The sequence below is a fragment of the Chlorocebus sabaeus genome, chromosome 25 (genome assembly GCF_047675955.1).
Source record: "Chlorocebus sabaeus isolate Y175 chromosome 25, mChlSab1.0.hap1, whole genome shotgun sequence".
Taxonomy (NCBI): domain Eukaryota; kingdom Metazoa; phylum Chordata; class Mammalia; order Primates; family Cercopithecidae; genus Chlorocebus; species Chlorocebus sabaeus.
This window is the reverse complement of record NC_132928.1, coordinates 932169-937793: the sequence shown is the minus strand read 5'-3', so window position 1 is coordinate 937793 and position 5625 is coordinate 932169. Positions and strand designations below refer to the sequence as shown.

Sequence of the window (5625 nt, the reverse complement as noted above, 5' to 3'; positions counted from 1 at the left end):
ACACTCATTCACATGCAAACACACCTGCACACATGCAGCATATGCTCACAATCATGCACATGCACAGAAACACAGACATACATGTACATATGTGTGCATACATGAACACATGTACGTGCGTGTACCCATCACACAGATGCACACACGTTTGCACGTGCACACATGTATGCACACAGTGCTGGAGTGCAATGGCACCATGTCACTGCAACCTCCGCCTCCTGGGTTCAAGCATTTCTCCTGCCTCAGCCTCCTGAGTAGCTGGGATTACAGGTGCCCACCAACATGTTCGGCTAATTTTTGTATTTTTAGTAAAGATGGGGTTTCGCCATTTTGGCCAGGCTGGTCTGGAACTCTTGACCGCAAATGATCTGCCCACCTCGGCCTCCCAAAGTGCTGGGATCACAGGCATGAACCGCTGCACCTTGACTTTTCTTTCTTTTTTCTTTCTCTTTCTTTTTCCTTCCTTCCTTTTCTTCCTTCCTTCCTTCTTTTCTTTTCTTTTTCCTTCCTTCCTTCCTTCCTTCCTTCCTTCCTTCCTTCCTTCCTTCCTTCCTTCCTTCCTTCCTTCCTTCCTTCCTTCCTTCCTTCCTTCCTTTCTTCCTTCTTTCTTTTCTTGTCTGTCTGACAGGATCTGGCTCTGTCACCCAGGCTGGAGTGCAGTAGCACAATCACGGCTCACTGTAGCCTTAAACTCCTGGGCTCAAGCGATTTTCCCACCTCAGCCTCCTGAGTAGCCGGGACAACAGGCACACGCCACCATGCCTGGCTAATTTCTTTTTTCTTTTTTTTTCTTTTTTTGTAGAGATGGGGTCTTGCTATATTGCCCAGGCTGTCCTCAAACTCGTGGCCTCAAGCAATTTTCCCACCTCAGCCTCCCAAAATGCTAGACGACAGCTGCAAGCCACCACAAACGACTCTATCATAATGCAGTCTTTACAACCAGCTGCAAATAGGGCTCTGAAGTCTAGGGACAAGTCCTCAACTCCTGAAATGACAGAGGAGGAAGTGAGTGAAGTGAATGAATGATGGACACAGTCAATATTGAGAATAATCACAATGATTGCAACTGCAAACCCTCCCCTATGCGGCCCCTGCTCTAAATGCTACTTTGTTGGTCACTGCAGCACGCTTTCAGGATGGTATCAGCACTCCCAGCAGACAGAGTGGCTCAGGGCTCACACCAGGTCCCTCAGCCCACACCCATCAGACTTGGGGTTCAAGCTCAGATCTGTCCGTTTTCAAGAGAGAGTCCAACCAGCCTGCCCAAAATCAGCCAGTGAAGACTAACCAAGGGATTGCTAGGAGACAGATGGTCTCACTGGCTAGATCATAATCAGGCAATTCCAGAGTGAGGATCCTCATCGGCCATCCCATTCCTACTGTGTTTGAGGACACATGGATGAAGCCTCGGCTCAGGGCTTCGTGTTAAGGTCCTGGGTCTGGGGGGTGGGCAGGATGTGCCTTGTCAGGGCTCCCTGCTCACCTCTCATGGCTCAACCTCGTTGCTGCTGGTGGGTCGCCTCTGCTCCTTTTCTCTTCGCGCCCTCTCTTCTTCCAGCGATGCTTTGTTCTTTTCCCTTTGACATTTCCAGAAGATGCGGATGCCTCCAGCTATTACGAGTCCCACTGCAACAAGGAACAGAGGCAGAGCCGCTTTCCATGCCACGAACTGGGAGCTTCTGGAGAAGGTAGCTAGAGAAGATTCCCAGAAGCCAGGAATATTGGGGTGAGAGAGTGTCTGTGTTCTGAGGTCAAACTCGCTAAAGGGTTCACGAGTCCAGGGACATGATATTTGCAAATTACTGTGAAATAGTTTCCAAAATAGTATGTATTTGCACACGTGGTGCTATGAACTGAATGTCTGTGTCCCCCAAATTCCCAAGTTGAAATCCCAAACCCTACGGTGATGATGTTAGGAGGTGAGGCCTTTGCGAGGTGATGAGGTCATGAGGGTAGAGCCCCCATAATGGATATGATGGGAATGGTGCCTTTATAAAGGGGAGAGCCTATAGAGCTCCCGTACCCTTTCCACCATGTGAGGACACAGTGAGAAGGCGCTGTCTATGAACCAGGAAGCACCCTCCCCAGACACCAAATCTGCCACGCCTTTATCTTGAACTTCCCAGCTTACAAAACTGCGGTCAATAACTATCTCTTGTTTCTAAGCCACCTGGTCTGTGGTATTTTGTTATAGGCACACAAATGGAGTAAGACAGTTGGGTATAGATATATGCATAGGAAGTAGATATTAGATATCTATTTGTAGATAAGAGAGAAGTGATAAAAAGAAATTTCACAATGAGGTAGAAATGTGAATCTGAGTAAAGGATGCACAGACAACTTCTCTATTAATCTTGCAAATTTTCTGTAAGTTTGACATCATTTAGAAAAGTAAAAGTGAAAGTTTTTGTGAAAAGGTAAATTTGGAAACAACCAAGATATTTTTTAGTAGGTGAATGGATCAATAAACAGTGGTCCATCCAGATTCTGGAACATTATTCGTTTCAAAGAAGAAACAAGTTATTAAGGCATGAAAAGACATGGAGGAAACCTAAACGCCTACCACAAAGTGAGGGAAGCCAGTGTAAAGGGGCTACAGAGGCACAATTCCAACTACAGGACATTCCAGAATGCCTGGAACTATGGAGACAGTGAAAACATCAGTGGTGGCCAGGAGTTAGGGGAGAAGGATGAATGAGCGGAGCACAGAGGATTAAGTGCAGTGACATTATTTTGTATGATACTATAATGACAGATATGTGGTGTTATATATTTATCTAGAACCATGGGATGCCATGCCAAGAGTGAGCCCACATGGAGACTGTGTACTCTGGGTGCCAACGGCATTGTCAACGGAGGTTCATCAATCATGGTGGACATTCCTTCTGGTGCAGGGTTTTTTTGCTGGGGGAAGTTGTGTCAGGGGGTTAGGGGAATATGGGAACTCTCTGGACTTTCTACTAAAATTTGTTGTGACCCTAAAACTGCTTTAAAAAATAAAGCCTATTTTTAAAAACCCTAAAAACCATTGATATTAGGGTGTACATTTCTTGTTCCCCCAAAGGCAAGGCTCTCTCCAGTGTCCCTGCACCCTTATCTCTGTTCCTCTTCCGTAATCAGCACCCAAGCAGTGCACCTCCCAGGATGCCCCAGCCAGGTGAGGACAGGGACCTGCCGCCCGTTCCCTCTTGCCACAAGCCCCACAGCTGTCTCTTAATGTCTCCAGTGTCCAGGGCCACGGAATCTTGTGCTTACTGATTGTGAGGACAGAACTGAACAGAGGACTCACCGGGCAGGTGACTTTCGGCCACCTTCCTCCTCTCAGGGAGGAGAGGGCTGGAGATGGAGCAAGAGAGACCCTCCACAGCCCTGTCCCAGAGCATCAAGCTGGACGTCACAGCCCAGAGACCTGTGGTGGCCGAGGCTGAGAGATTGGTCACAGCAGGCCTAGCCTGGCCTCTGAAGTCTCGCCATTCCACCCAGGGCTTGGGGAACCAGCCTGCTAATGTGCACTCTGCCTTGACTCCATCCTGCTGTTCCATCACCTGGATTCTGGGCTCTGTGCCCAGCCCTGAAGGAAGAGACAGCGGCTTGAATCTTTGCAGCCATGGCTGCTTCTATTTAAAGGAAAAACAAAATCTTGAGGATTTCCAATGTATTTTGGCAATTTCACAAACTGCCTACCCTGTATCACATGCCATCCTTAACAGAGTTGCCCCATTTCCCAGACAGAATAGGGCAAGCAAAACGGAAAAGGCCCAGGAAGATTGAATAAGCATCCTGTGTTGCAGAAGTAGAATTCACGGCACAAGATGGGACCCAGGCTTGTCTGCTTCAAAGCACAAGTTCTGAGTCACTCGGGAAACCTCCTGTATTTCAAGACTCTCTTCTCTCTCGGTCTCTCTGTCTCCTGTCATTATTTCTCTGTCTCTCTCTTCCTCCCCATTTCTGTTGCTTACTCTCTTTCTCATTCTCTTTTACTGTCTCTCTGTCTCTGTCTCTCTCTCTCTTTCTGTTACTGACTCAGTCTCTTTGTCTGTTTCATTCTCTCTATGTTTCTCTCAATTTCTCATTCTCTCTGTCTCTCTCCATCTCTGTCTCTCCTGTCTTTTATTCTCTGTCTCTGCTTGTCCCTCTCTCTCCATCTCTCTCTCCTCATCTCTATAATTCTGTCATTCTTTCTTCACCTCTCTCTGTCTTTCTCTCCATCTATCTTTCCACCTCTGTCTGTCTGTCCCTGCTTCTCTCTCATTCTATCTCTCCATCTCTGTGTCTCTCTCATTCTCCCTGTCTCTCTCTTTCCCTTCCCTTCACTTTCCAGTACACTGGTGTAAGGAGGGAAAGGAAGATGAGGAAGGTGACCCTGCCTTCACAGCTGCACTTCCCGGGAGCAGCGCAGGCCAGCATGGCAGCTGCAAGAGTGCACTCTCACCCTCCTGAAAAGCCCTCCACCTGAACATGCTGGGCCCCGAGGCCATGCCTGGAAGTAGGACTGGCCTCACCTGCCACCTGCACCTGCACAATGGCCTTGCCGAACTTTACACCATCCTTGAAGTGGCAGCAGTATGTCTCATTGTCCCTGTGAATCCTCACCATGGCCTTGCCCCCGGCCACGTGGTCACTCACGAAGGTTGTCCTTCCTCTGTACTATGACTTTTGCTCTCTATCCATGTCCATCCCTCTCTCATGCACGTGCACAGCCAGGGAGGCCTGGCACCTGTACCACCTCAGCTCCATGTCCTCGGCACTGATATTGGGGAACAGTTGATACTGTAACTCTACATGTCCCCCAGCCATGGCCAGAATAGGGGCATGAGGCCCAATGATATCAAAGTCAGCTTTCTCTGGGAGAGGCAGATCAGAAAGGGCTGGGTTAGCTATGTGTGGGGAGGCCAGGGCGCTTTCCCCCTGCCCCTCCCTCATCTTGGAAGCTTTGGGGACCTCTTGAGCCCGAGCTGCTGGGATATGCTTCAGCTTCCTGCCATGCTGGACACACACCTCCTATGCCAGAGCACCTGCCTCGACTTGCACAAGAGTCTGTCCCACAGTTTTGACAGATGTTGGCCAGTGGGAGCTGCAGGAAGACCAGGGTGACAAAGCAGATGGGCAGGAAGTCCTCTCGATCGCACATCATTGCCATTCCTGCCAGGTCAGAGCCACGCACTGTCACTGGGAGAGGAGCCACTGCCAGGAAGCTAACAGGTGCAGAGGAAAAATGCCATGGAATAAAAAGAAGAAAAGGTCATTCACTCTCACTCCCAAACAAGTTATTAATGCTATAAATGGAGACACAGCAAGCCTCATGTGCTCCTTTACCCATCTTCTCACGGGTAACACACCTCTCACCCTAGTCCCTCTGTGGAATTCCACAAGGACATCCAGGAGGGAAGGGGTTTGATTTTCTAACCTGCTCATGAAGAGCCGTAGCCCAATCTCTAGCTGGAGACTGTCATGAAACACCAGAATGCTGGAGGAGAAAACCCAGACTCGGATTAAGCAAATTCGAGGTCAGAATGACATCAGGGGATTCCCTTAATATCCCTTGCTTTCCCGCTGTCCCCATGGGGACTTCTATAGTCAGGGGCTGGGGTCTGGGCCCAATCCTCAGAGCTCTTCAGCTGGGAT

At 49.0% G+C, this 5625-nt stretch overlaps 1 pseudogene across 1 annotated transcript; it reads right to left on the bottom strand.

The window, feature by feature from the left end:
• Window positions 1-253: 253 nt before the first annotated feature.
• On the bottom strand, window positions 254-5150 carry BTNL10P (Butyrophilin-like protein 10; annotated as a pseudogene). The gene is made up of 4 exons (XR_012091123.1): window positions 5056-5150; window positions 4503-4844; window positions 3290-3571; window positions 254-1692 (listed from the first exon to the last, which is right to left on the bottom strand). The product of XR_012091123.1 is annotated as a Butyrophilin-like protein 10 (transcript).
• Window positions 5151-5625: the final 475 nt, after the last annotated feature.